We start from the raw sequence: 15399 nt of genomic DNA on the forward strand, positions 1-15399 counted from the left end.
AAAATAAGGTATCGTAGTGGGCACCACTATACATTTTCTACAAATTTTGAATGATGTGTCTACCATATTATCTGTGTTCTGAAATGGGTAGCATCTCTTTCACAGCTTCTATCAAACCCTATAACAACAAACCTTAGTAAGATTAGATACCAACAAACAAAGCAAAGATAATCAATAATATTATAATAAAAATTATTTAATTCGGTACTTTTGTGTTTGGATTTAACAATTCATTTTTGTTGGAAGTTGGAACAACTTTTAGATATCCTCTTGCATACCTTTTAGATGATGAAAAATATTCTTGTTGGTAATTTTGAAATTACCATCATTTTTAGATGATAATAAATATAATAAAAATTTATAAAGTTTCATGATAAATATTATAATTTTAAGTGTTTACGAAGATGATATGAGAAAAAATATGAATATATATTTGATTTCTTCTTTGTTTTAATTATCCAAAGTATAATTTTTTTATTTAACCATTAAAATTTGAATTTTTTTTATGTGGATATATAAAACTTTAAATTTCTATAAAAACTCTTATGGTTTGGAATTTGTTCAAATTAAAAAAATAAATTTCTTTATACTTCAATCATTATAGTTTGGAATTAAAAATAAATAAATAAATAAACAGACTTAACCAGAAAACTATTCTATGAATTGATTTTTGTAATTTGTTCTGGATCCTCTTTAAACAAAGTTTCAAATAGTTGAATCAAAAATTCAACCTATACAGAGATCATAAAATGGAATCTTAAACACACCTTATTATTTAATTATTAAACAATCAAATAATCATAATAACTCTGTTTATTAAACATATAAAGTGATTATCATTATTTGTAATCTTATTCTTATCCTTTTGATATATCCAATACCCAAATGCCGCTTCACCAAGCTGATATGGCTAGTTTCCAAATGCCAAAGACCCTGGTCAGCTTTTCATTTTCGTCCCCTCCATTATTTGTAGGTCACAAGGGTCCACCCAGCTCGATATTATCTTACCTTTTCCATATCTATGTATGTTTTTATATGCTTTAAAATACTATACTTTGATTTCGATAGTATAATAAATTTTAATATAATTAATTATACGATATGAAGATATGAGATATGTCTAAGTTCACAACAAAATAGACAACTTTGTTGGTTATTATTTATAAACTAACACAACTGTGAGGTTGGTGGGTGTGGCTTCGGCAAGGGATTTGGCATGCTCAGCGAGCATCTGGCCGAGCCCTCGGCATACCGAGATTAGCTCAGCAACTCAACGGAAATAAGTCGATGAGAGAGAGAGAGAGAGAGAGAGAGAGAGAGAGAGAGAGTAAGAGTATGAGGTTTGGGTTTGAATCTGCAGAAAAAAATCATTATCGTTGAAGGAAGAAGATAACCAGACTTATATAACCTACCCCAAAGTTTCGTGTAATGACAGATCCTACCCTAAACTTGAAATATCTTTTCAAAATCGACTTCAGGAAATTACACGATACCCCATAAACTTATAAAACCTATTTATATTAAATAATCAATTTATTTATAATAATAATAATAATAATAATAATAATAATAATAATAATAATAATAATAATAATTATTATTATTATTATTATTATTAGTTTAACCCTTTTAATTATTTTAAAAAAATGACATGATAAGTATGACAACTCATACCATATAAATAGCAAAAATTAGAAAAAGTGTGACAAATCCTAGGTAGTAGACCGTGACAAGTGTAGTACCACACACCCACCAACCAAACATACATTCTTGAGGGAATTAAGAATATGAAGATGCAAAGCAATTGGCCCAACCCAAATCTGTTGTGCTATAGGCAATATCATGAGTGTGAATAATAAGGGCGACCGTCTAGAGCTTATTTTGTAAATGGGCTATATTTTTATAGGGAAATCTTCATAAAGTCCTAATATTATATGTTAGTTTACGATTTAGTCCAAAATTAAATTTTGATTACAAAAAAGGCAGTTTACTGGTTAAAACTTCGAAATAACCCTTCGTGGCCGGTTTCATAGATTTAGCCGGTATCTTGTCTTTTTTCGTTAATTGATCCAAAAATTGGGGCTTTTTCATTATTTTTTACCAATAAACCAAAATATTTGGATTTTTCTGAAGATTACCTTTACAATAATATATATATATATATATATATATATATATATATATATATATATATATATATATATATATAATGATCTAAGTTAATATGTACCATTCCCCGTCTTCTTTCTTACTCTCTTTCTAGGTTCACCGTATGTTTTCATCGTCAAACCCAACAACAAAAATCTCACTCACAAGTATCGTTAACTCCATCGATTTTCCAAAGTCATCCATTCACAACTATACGATCATCTTTCAATCTTTAAATGAAGAAAGGAGAAAAATCTGTGTTGATTACGTGGATGCTCTTATTACCTAACCATGACTTAAACCATGGTTCCAACACTCGGATATTCCTATTACCTAACCATGACTTGAACCCTATTTCGAAACCATACACTAATGACATTGTCCATAGTGTTGTTAGCAACAAAAGACGAATCTCACATGGTTAAACCATTGATACATTGGATCAAGTCTTACTTGACCCTTTTTGCCTTACAAAAGGGCTTGAAAACTATGAAGAATGAACCATCGAGCTTACAAAACTCAACATGGGTAAAAAAACTCAACTCGATATTATGTACTGAAAACCATGAAGAATGTTAACTGTAATTGTAAAAAAAAGTCAACGAGCTATCCATTATAATCTATTAAACTATTAATTTGGTATATCTACAAGCTATAAATCAATAAGATTATGTTCTGATCTTTATCAAAAGGTTTATTATTTATTGGTTTTTTTCTTGCCAAAAACCAATGCATTCTGGAAGCCCCAAATAGACTATAATGTAATAACGACAATTATTGTGATATTACATTTTAGTCTTAATGACAATTGGTGTGATATTACAACAATTGCCATTATTACATTTTCGTCTATTTGGGGCTTCCATAATGCTTTACTTTTTGGCAACAAAAAAACCAATAAATGATGAACTTTTTGATAAAGATCGAAACACAATCTTATTAATGGATAGCTCATAGATATACCAAATTAATAGTTTAATAGTTTATGATGTATAACTCGTTGATTTGTTTTTTACAATTACATTTAATATTCTTCATAGTTTTCAATACATAATAGCGAGTTGAGTTTCTTACCCATGTTTAGGCTTTTAAGCTCGATGGCTCATTATTCATGGTTTTCAAGCTCTTTTATAAGGAAACAAGAGTCAAGTAAGACTTGAGCCAAGGTATCAATAGTTGAACCATGTGGGATTCATCTTCTGTTGTTAATAACACTATAAACAACGCCATTAATGTATGGGTTCGAGTCACGGTTAGGTAATAGGAACATCCGAGTGTTGGATCCATGGTTTAAGTCATGGTTAGGTAATATGGACATTCACGTAATCAACAAGGATTTTCTCATTTCTGCATTTGGAGATTGAAAGATGATCATAGAGTTGTGAATGGATGATTTTAGAAAATCAATGGAGTTAACGAAGCTTGTGAGTGAGATTTTTATTGTTGGGTTTGCAGACGACGATAAAAACACATTGTGAACCTAAAAAGAGTGCAAGAAGAAAATAGAGAATGGTAAATATTAACTTAGATCATATAATATATTTTAGTTAAAAGATAATCTTCAGAAAAGTCCAAATATTTTGTTTTTTTAAGCCCAATGGTTCATTCTTCATGCTTTTCAAGCTCTTTTGTAAGGAAACAATGGTCATGTAAGACTTGAGCCAATGTATTAGTGGTTGAACCATGTGGGATTCGTCTTCTATTGTTAAAAGCACTATGGATAACGCCATTAATGTATGGGTTCGAGTCATGGTTAGGTTATAGTAACATCCGAGTGTTGGAACCATGGTTTAAGTCATGGTTAGGTAATAAGGACATCAACGTAAAAACAAGGATTTTCTCCTTTCTTTATTTAGATATTGAAAGATGATCGTAGAGTTGTGAATGTATGATTTTAGCAAATTGATGGAGTTAATTATGCTTGTGTGTGATATTTTTGTTGTTGGGATTAAAGATGATGATAAAAGCACACGACGAGCCTAGAAATAGCGCAAGAAGAAGATGGAGAATGGTACATATTGACTTAGATCATATAAGATATTTTAGTTAAAAGTTAATCTTCATAAAAGTCCAAATATTTTGATTTATTGGTAAAAAATAATGAAAAAGCCCTAAAATTTTGATTAATTAATGAACAAGCCCCAAAATTTGGATCAATTAACAAAAAAAATATCAAAAATGACAAGATACCGGCTAAATCTGTGAAACCAGCCACGAAGGGTTATTCGCAATGTTTAGCCGATAATCTATCCTTTTTTATGAACAAAATTTAATTTGGGACTAAATCGTAAACTGACCTAAAATATTAGGATTTTATTGTAAAGTTCCCTTTTTTAAAAACTATATATATATATATATATATATATATATATATATATATATATATATATATATATATATATATATATATATATAATCAAAAATGTTATACTTAGAATGTAGTATAAATAATTTTATTTCAATTATTAAGTTATTATAAAAAAAAACTTTATGAAATTTCTGTATTTTAAGGGTCTTTTTTCTCTCTCGTCCTGGCTCAAAATATGTTTGGAACGACCCTAGTTAGAATAGTAGGAAGTGTAGTAACCAACAAACCTCTTTAATATTATGTAACGACCCAATTTTCACGTCCGAAAATTTCATTTTGAAAACATTACTTTAGAAAACATTAACAATTAAAAACATTGTTTGATCAAACCATAACACAACGTAAACCATGTCTAAAAGCCAAACCATACAACCCATCAAAATATCAGAGTACAAATCCCAGTGAATCTCGTAAATGCGGAAACCAGAGTGTGTGCATGATGTGCCGCTACCGCGCCAGCTCCTTCCCCTTCGAAGAAGAGGTACCTAAAACCAAAACTGTAAAATGTAAGCACGAAGCTTAGTGAGTTCCCCCATCGTACCACATACCATACAAACACATAACATACATACTGCCAAACTATTCTGGGGTGTCTGACTACCCGGTACGGCCATTCTGGGGTGCCGACCTACCCGTGTCAAGCCATTCTGGGGTGCTGACTACCCATGTCAAGCCATTCTGGGGTGCTGACTACCCATCGGTCCTAACAACCGATCCTCGGGGACTGGTCCCCTCCCACTACCTCTATCGCATAACATAACAGGCCAGCGTACAAACATATCATCACATACTGTCAGACATTTCTGGGGTGTCTGACTACCCTTCGGTCCTAACAACTGAACTCTACTACTATCACATACAACGTATCATGCTAGCATATAACATATTAGGTAGTAGTAAACCTAGATGATATCACAAAGACAATCATCTATCATACATCTCCTACTGGTGGGCCGGCATTGTGGCCTTAGACCCACCGCTACTAGAAGGTAACTCACCTCAAAGTAGCTGCTGAACTGATCGGGAACTGACTGACTGCTGTTGCTGCTGCTCCGAAAATCCTCCGGCTGCAATTCCCACAACATACTCAATCAAACACTGCTAACTGTCCTTTGGGTAAAATGACCATTTTACCCCAGGTCTAGCCCTATGCCAAAGTCAGAGTCAACTTTCAATTGACCCGACTCGCCGAGTTGGCTCTCCAACTCGCCGAGTTCCTATCCAGACGATTGTCCTGATTCCCTGTTTCTACTCGTCGAGTTAGGCTATGACTCGACGAGTTCTTCTTCTAAACTAACATTCAAGTCCTTCATCCTACTCGTCGAGTTCATCTTCATCCGATGAACACTTATGCGGAGACTCGCCGAGTTGTATGAACAACTCGCCGAGTCTGTTCTTGATCTAAGGAGATTGCCTTGAACTCGCCGAGTCAGGGAATCGACTCGCCGAGTTCCTCCATAGATGAGTTCAGCTTCCAACTCACTGAGTCACACCCCGTGACTCACTGCACACTCGACACTACGAAAAGGGGACAAATTCGGAGACTTGCGAGCAGACTCGCCGAGTCACATGAACGACTCGCCGAGTCGTTGCCATGCACCTACAAAATACACAGATTTGCTCGATTCCAGTCCATGCCATTCATAGATCTGGGCTTCTAGGGCATGGATTACACGTAAAGTTTCCAAATTTACGTGTAGATAATCACCAATGAAGGTTTTAGGGCTCAAAGTGCACCAAAAGGGGTAGATCTAGGGCTTTCATGCAATATGACCCCATAAAGGCATTAGATCCAAGCTCCAGGGACTAAAGCATGCCTAGATCTAGAGGCTAACAACTTATTACAACCCACAATGCACAAACAAGCTTGGGGAATGGCTCAAGAAGGACTTTCATGAAGCTAAAAGAGACTACAAGCTTGAAAACAGAGGGGAAACAAGCTATACCTCAAGGAAAACGTTGAGATGACACAAAGATGCCTGACCTCCTTCTCCTCTTCTTGATCTACTCTTCTTTCTCCTCAAAATCTTCAAGAACACACCAAAACACTTTAATCTCTCAAGGAATAAGGGTATAAATGATGTTGGGAGCTCTGAGGGTGAATGGGGGCGAGCTTGGGGCGGAAATGAGGGTTTAAATAGGGTGCAAACCCTTGAAATTACACCAAAACACTTTAATCTCTCAAGGAATAAGGGTATAAATGATGTTGGGAGCTCTGAGGGTGAATGGGGGCGAGCTTGGGGCGGAAATGAGGGTTTAAATAGGGTGCAAACCCTTGAAATTTAGGGTTTCATCCAACAGCGGTGACTCGCCGAGTCCAGGATATGGAATCGCCGAGTCGCCAACTTAAACGTGTCCCGGGTCCCGTCCCTACTCGGCGAGTCGGATCTATGACTCACCGAGTCCAAGGCTAAAAATGGAAAATACTCAAATAAGATTTACATACCAGGAACCAGGTGCTACAAGAACGTCCAAATCTGACTTCATATGAGGAAGTGATGATTTTTCTAAGTTTTAGCGGAGCAAAAGACAGCTAAATACTCGAATTTAAGATCGAGCGATATTTAGCCGACACAACCTAAACGAGAATTGAAGGTCTCGTCAATAGTAGTACAACGGTAAAAAGACTGACGAAAACGGACGTCGGATGAAGAAGTTATGAATTTTTAACGGATTTTTCTGTCCCGATCTGTTAAAAATAATAATATTAAAATTAAATTCAAAATTAGCCGACGAAGTCTAAACGAAAGTTGTAGAATATATTCCCGCCTATGCGTGCATATAAAGAACGTCAAAAACAAAGCTCGTATGCGAAAGTTATGAATTTTAGACGTTTTGGGTGCAATTTTCGAAAAATTCGCATGAATAGGAGTCGGCCACGTCACCCTTCTCGCGAAACCGCCTCGTGGCCGAAGCTGCTGCATCACCGAGTCGTGGCCAATTCCGGATCTGACGCATGTCACAATCTCCTCGAACCAAAGTCTCGGCCAATCAGAGGCTGCCTCGTACCCTTCGCGTGTCCGAGTCTCGCAGGGGCCACGTCCGAGCCTCGCACGAGCAGCATGGCCTTCGCACCTGCTGCCACCTGCCCTCTCTACTGTCGCGCGCTTCGCTCTCTCGCTGCCACGTCTCCCCTCCGTGTCCGATCCTCGCAGCCACTACGTGGAGCCTTCTTAGCCGATCAGTCCTCGGTCTCGCACCCTATAAATAGGGGGGTTACGAGATCTCCCAGGTACTTTTGGAAAATTGACATTTTTCACCCAAAAACTTATTATTTGACTATTTTGACTTCCCCCGAAGCCCCGATATCATTTTTAAAGACCGGAATACGTCCCGAAGTGCCCAAAGAGCTAGAAAATTTTATCTTTTCGGTTTTGAAGCTCCAACCCTCACAGAGCCCGATTTCTCAATAAAACTCCCGGTTTTATCAGGAACGATCATTTTAAGGAACGAATTGCTGCCCGATTATCATCAAATCAAGTGATTGTATAGTCACTTTCATCTTACACATAGATATGAAGTATTTTCTATAAAATACGTGTTATGTGTAATTATATTGATTGTTTATTTGAGATGACTGTTGAATAAATGTTTTATACAAGTTATAAATTGTATATGTATTTTATCTACAAATATGTTGGGTAAACCATGGGTAGACGAAATAGTTGATGTGTGTTAAAATGATGAGAGGCCTCGATGTTGTTGTTGTTCCAGTCATCTAGCGGAGTATGGATGACGACCACGGACTCTTCTAGACAGTCTAGTGGAACGCTAGCAGGCTCGCAACCTGTAGGTGTTTGTGGACTTGATGTTTACCGGTGTAGTCCACCCCCCTCATGGTTGCCTTACAGACATATATGGCTGAGGAATCCCCTTAGCAGTAAAGTCCATCCCGATGATAAAATTCTTAGACTAGGTCCCTTGTATAGGTGTTTAGGGACGTAATGTGAGGATAACGAGAATGGGTAATCAGGGTTATTGTTGGTTTGATAAAATTAATACATTTATTGTTGATCGATGAAATTAATAAATTTATTATTATTTGTGGGTTGAAAACCCTATATGCTCACCAGGCTCCCAATCCTGACCCTCTCAGCTTTCTGTTTTACAGGTAGTGGACCCAGAGCACAATTCGGATGATGATGAGGGATTTTTGGATTATAGGCCAGTAGTTGTAAATAACTGTTGTAAGGCTTATAATGTACTGTTTATGCTTTTGGTCTGTATCGAACATGACATCCTGAGTCTTTTTAATGAAATACATTTCTATGGAAATGCTTTGATAAAATTTTATCATACTTTTATTTTGGGAACAAATTCTGCAACACTTTTATGTAAAATATTACTCTGATTTTCAAACAAGCATAAACAAAATCGATCTTTTCTGGCCGTGAAATTGGGGATGTCACAGTAAACCTTCTTTAAGATGTGTCACTCAAATTTCAATCTTGGAGTATTACTCTAAGACTTGTTTTGGAATGAAGTATGACTCATCTTCTTGATTTAACCATTTCAACAATTCATGACTCCTCTTCTTAACCATAAGAATGCACTAAGATGTACTTAGAGGATGAATTGTGATATGGTCTCATAATCATTAAGATGATCATAAAACATGATACTAAAGTACTCTCCCATCTTTTCAGATTTGAGAAACTTTTATCCTTCTGCCTGATTTTGATTCTTCTCATTCGTTCCGCCATACGTAGAAACTTTTCCAACGTTTCAGAATTATACTTAAACTTGTAAGTATAACCATATTTACTAAGTTTTAGTAAATCATGATGAATAGTCCTATCGATCTTTTGTGGTGGACTTGACCAGTGCACAAGAATGTGTACTCGATCCCTTTAGTCCTTCGCTTGACTCACATATACATGTGAACAAGGAATTAGTCTTAATTTTCCAAAGATGAAAATTCTCACACAACATACTATACAACTTGCATGATTCTAAGTTTCAGTCTAATTCAAAACTTGGGTGATGAGAATCTTTCCTTATTTGGTAAATTTAGACACTCCCACAAATGAAAGAATCAAATTCATATTTCCATTATTACTAGAAACATACAAATATCAATTTTTCTTTAAAAGCCATTGCAAGGAGATATAAATTAAAATAAAATCAAAATTTTATTTATTTATAAAATGTGGAAAAACTTTTCCCTTACAATGCAACTTTAAATGAAAACTATGATATCACATATTTTCTAGCAAACTATCATGACTCCTAAGTAGTAGCTCAAGAATCCGATATTCAAACCATGCGATTGAAATCCATCTTCGCAATCAGATTCAACATACTCTTTCTTTAAGTTTCCTTCCCTTTGCTTGATCCTGCCATACATCCGAATGTATTAAGAACCTTCAAATAGGAGTTTAAAAGAGTTAGATAGTGGACATACCTGAAGCAGAGTCAAACGTTTTGACTTGACCTTCTGTCAGATCTTTCAGGTAGTTAGGGCAGCTTCGCAACCAATTCCCCTTCCTTTTGGCAATAGAAACATATGGACTCTTTTGTAATGTTACATGGGACAATGTCAGACTTAGCCTTTCTGTTTACCATTTAGTCAACCGAGTTGACTGTGACCGATCCTTTTCCATTCGGAAGAGAAGGCTTTTCATAATATCAATGTTACCATTGGCAAGGTCCATGGAAGTTTAGGAAGTTGATCTTCTAATCAAATTTGGTTTACTAGTCCTCTAAATCATTGCTGATTCAGCAGCACCAAGCAAATAGATAAGATCATTAAGGGTCATGTCATAGTCTGTTTCATAGTAGTTCCAAAGGTACTTACTATGTGACTTAGAAAGTGATTGAACATCCAACTTTCTCAAGACTTTGACACCTTACTCTCTCGGCTTGTCAATATGTGACTTCATCTCCATGATGTGATCACACATAGACCTTGCTTTCCAATAGGAATTTAGTGACCTTGAACTATTCAAGAACTTGTGGGTTAGGGAGAATAATTGGAGGAGGTGGAGGAAGAGAAGTATGATTTCCATTAGCCAACCACGGAACATCATCTTCATTAGGAAAGCTTGTTCCAAGGAATTTGGGATGATCATAGATGTCTAAACCAGACATCTAATATGGGAGATACTCAAGTTAGTTAATTTAAAGTCCTTAATATAACACCTAATTAGAAATATTAAGGCTAGGACCCAACACAATATTTTATAACTTGGAAGAGGGATGCTGTAATCCAAGCTATAAAATATTTGAAGGTAGGCGAATGACAATTCACCAATTTCCACCATGAAAAATGAAATAGGTATTAGGTTTTAATTGGTTTGAAACTCCTAGATCTTTTAAGATTCAATGAATTATTCAATGGCGTGTTTAAATCTCGATTGTGCCCTCTTAAGTTTGTGACTGGGATGACAAGGATCACAAACAAGGTGTGAATAACCATGCAAATTGACTTGGTACCCTTAATATTTATCACCTAATCGATGTGCCAATTACCCACACATGCTTCACCGATCTATGATAATCATTAAGTACCCCTTTGCCACCCTTACTAGTCTATGTTAGTGTGCCGGTTACCCACACACGCTCCACCAACGACTTGGTAAGGTACAAAGTGTAATTTCATGGGTTAGCACCAATTTTACATTTTCCTAAGTAACTAAGATTAGGAATTCATAAGTGTTTAGTTACTTAGTATTTATCATTAATACTTTTAATGAAGGGAGAATTATAGTCTTGTCAAAACCGTTCGGCTAACGACCCTCCACGAGTCAAGGAAGCGGTGGGTGAGAGTGGACACCCATTAAACTGCCATTTTATAGGCAGTAACCTTATACCCCCCCCCCCCCCTTATAGACCGACTTCGTGAATGAGGCCTACTAATGGTAAGATTTACTTTGTTCTTATACACACACACACACACACACATATATATATATATATATATATATATATAACTATTAACTATTAATAATATAATAGTATAAGGGTTGAATTTTAACTTTTAAAACTCTAACGGATTAACTTGGAATTAAAGTATCCATGAGGGAAACTTTAAGAATTTCAAAACTTGAGGGCAAGTTTTGAACAATTCAAAAACTTTTAAATTCTATAACTTATGTGTTTAAAGTAGTTTTAATGAAAAAAATTTCAAGTTTCATAGCTTGAGGACAAGTTATGGAAGACTTTAAAACATTTAAAAATGAGACTCTCCATTTTTCATAACTTATGGAAATCATATGAGTTTTTAAGAATCATAAATGTTATTTTTCAAATAACTTGAGGACAAGTTGCAAAAAAACATTTTATGAATAACTTTTGGATCAATTTGGATTGAAAACACATTATCACATAACTTTTCTATTAATCTAAGCTAACTCATAAGAACAAGATAATTCAAATCAAACATTTTCATGTAATTAGCCTAATCCTTAAAGTAATACAAAAAATGAATATACTGACAATTATCTTTGAAATTGGATTAGCATTAACATTACCACATCAAAAACAAGTTTATAAGTTCAAAAACAGCTTAGGGTAATGTTCCTAGTCCAATTACAGCCAAAAAACTCGAAAATATGTTGTCAGGGAGTCCAACTAGTTGAATGCATGAACCAACTCGACGATTTGGATGGTTTTACTCATGGACCCTTTATAGACTCGGCGAGTCTGCTGTCGAAACAACAAAAAATCCGATTTTTTAGCAGTTTTCAGTAAGTATAACATGAAAACAGGCCTAGGCTCTGATACCACTATTGGGTTTTGAGCATTCTAACACTCTTATGGTGTACATGCAACCCTAAATATCTTGGATCTATGTTTTCTCTATTATACATGCAAACTTGAACTTTCCCAGGTATGGCCCTAACTAGCATACAATCATAAGTACTAGTATAACAAAACTAGATATAATACATACCTTTTTAATGTAGCTTGATTCCATGGAGCTCAAGAGCCTAGTGCCCCAAGTGTGACACCTCAAATGGTTCACACAACATCACCAACATTTGGAATAACCATGAGAAGAGATACATGGACTTTATAAATCGGCTTGCCCTATTGTGTGTACACTAGTGCCAATTTCACCAACCAATGGGGTCTTTATATAGTGTGGATATTAAGGTTACACCACGTAACTCATGACTTTACCCATTCCTTATGCTTCATGGGTTTAACCTCCATGGAGTATCCATGGATCACCACATGGGTTAAACCCAACATAAGGAATCATGGATCATAAGCCCACATCACTAAATTAATTCCAAATTAATTCTTGATCAATACTAATTAAATAATATGATTTCATATTAATATATTAGAAATTATAATATATTAATATGTCATAAATGTCCTATTCTCACAAAAGGTCTACCCAAATCTTCCTATGCCATGCAACCCAAATGGACCATGCCGGGTCGGGTCAAGTATATACCAATTATAGTTATGGACTTAGATGCTAATCCAACAAGTAGTCCCTAGGTAAATCCGGTAATGCAAACTAGAACTATCACTAATCCCAAGGAATGCCAATAGTTCTATAAAATAAGGATTAGCCAAGCAGGACAGTTAGGATGTAGGATCATTTTGGCATATAGTTTTTCTGAAATCCAACAACCAAGCCAACATGACCATTCTAGACACCTATCCTGTAAGTAGATTGATAAGTATTATTAATGGGATTTCTAACAAATCTTTATTTACGTATTCTTAACAACAACTATGAATATAAATACAAGTTGCACTTATAGTGTAACATCCAAAGTTTTGAGGTACTTTATATATATAGTTTTTCATGTTTAAGGTCGCCAAGACATGGTGAAGGACCAACTTGACATGGAGAGTCTGGAATAAAATGTGTGTTTCATTTTATTGGCCACGGCGTGGCAGTCGTCTGATGGAAAACTCTAATTTTTCGGGTTTGCTCCCTATTTAAAAGAATGAGGAGGATAGGGTTAGCCTATCCCCAGCCTCCTCAAGCCTTGAGGAAACCCTAATGTTTTTCTCCATTGTTGAAGCTCCTTTTGGTGCTTTTGGAAGCTATTGAAGGAAGAAGGAGGAAGTAGTGAGCTAAAGATCTAGCAAGCAATTTCAATTCTTCACAATGGCATTCTTCTGGACCTTTGTAAGTGTCCTATACTCAATTTTTATCATGTTAGGTTGCTATTTCATGAGCTTTGCCCCATAATCTTCTTGTTCTGGTTAGTTAGAATGATGGGATCTCATAATCCTTGGGACATTTGGTGTAGTTTATTTCTTGGATGTAAAGTTTGGTTGTATTTTGTCTTGGATCTGATGTTTGGTTGTATTTTGATGTCACACATGAGACTTAGGTGATAAACTCTCATTTTGACCTAACATGGGTTCAATACATGAATTGGACATGCATGTCTATAATGCACCAAGTTTTATGTTGGTTTTAGTGTTAGAAACACTTATAGAAAAGATTGACTTAGGACTTGAAGGAATAAGTGCTTAATGGTTCAGTATATGCCTTGTGGAACCTAGGGTTTGAGTTTAGAACGTTTTTGGATGGTCCTAATGGGTAAAGTTAGAAACTTTATCCTTTTAGACCATGTTTTAGACTAGATATGAGCCTTGAAGCCCATGGGGTTGAAGAAACAGCTTAATCCATTAAGTTGTTTGGAACCCAGTTCCTACAATGTGGCATCAGATTGCCACGCCGTGGCGACTGGTGTCAGATCAGTTGTTTTGTCATCTTCTGCCCACAATGTGGCCAAGGAAGGCCATGTCATGTAGGACTATGGCATTTTGACTTTTTGACTTGGGTCCGGATCGGGTTTAGACCCATGGGCTATGAAGTGGTCAAGGATGGCCACGACGTGGTGAGTCAAATTTGACCGTTGACTTGGACTTTTGACTTGTGTTAACTTTTGGTCAAACCCCTGGTCTTCGAAGAAAAGCTAAGGGTGTACTTTATATGACTGTATAGGTTGTTTATAGCATATGTGTTAGCACTAGTGGTAGTAGTTACAGTTGATAATTGTTTGATAGGTGACTCTCTTCATTTTACTTGTGGGTCGATGTTACACCCCAAACTGGATGGCGGAAACTTTCGGGGGTGGAACAAGAATCACAGTATCACAATAATTGTATACATTGAAACACAAGTATATAAACAACCATCATACCATATGATTATATCAATTACATGAACCAAATGTTACTTAGTATCAAAATACATTACAAGGTTGGGATGTTATCAAATAAAGTAGTTCTTGTAATGATATTTGGTGTCTTGTCTTCAAAAGTAGCTCCACTGATCCGAGTTTAATTGTTTAATGAGATTACATGTCAATTTAAATGTCAACATAAATTTGATGAGTTCATAAGAGTTAGGTGGTGGAAAAATTCGATATTTTTCCGTAGATGAAGATCGTATCTTCATCTTGTAAAAAGTTTTGTATTTGTACGTCTTCAGGTAATAGAAGAATGTATGTGTGTAGTATGTATCCAAAAACATTTATAAAATAAAAGCCCCCATGACTTCTAAACTTATAAAAACGTGACTTGTCATGTGATTTTTATTATGCAAAAATCAAGTGTAAAAGTAAATAACCATACTTATAAATATAGTGTATAAGTAAATAACCATACTTATAAATGTAGTGTATAAGTAAATAACCATACTTATAAATGTTGGAGTAAATTACACGAATGGTCCCTGTGGTTTGGGGTAATTTGCACGCTTGGTCCCCAACTTATTTTTTTTAACTCGGAAGGTCCCTAATGTTTGTTATCGTTACACGCTTGGTCCCTATTGTTTGTTTTTGTTACACGTTTGGTCCTTATCGTACGTAAAAAAAACATTTATTTAAAAAAAGAAAAAATGGTAGGGTAGGTAAGGTAAGGTGAGGTAGTAAGGTTAAGGATGTGCTTATTTAAATAAA

Source organism: Lactuca saligna, chromosome 1, assembly GCF_052625555.1.
Source record: "Lactuca saligna cultivar CGN05327 chromosome 1, ASM5262555v1, whole genome shotgun sequence".
In the NCBI taxonomy this organism is placed as follows: domain Eukaryota; kingdom Viridiplantae; phylum Streptophyta; class Magnoliopsida; order Asterales; family Asteraceae; genus Lactuca; species Lactuca saligna.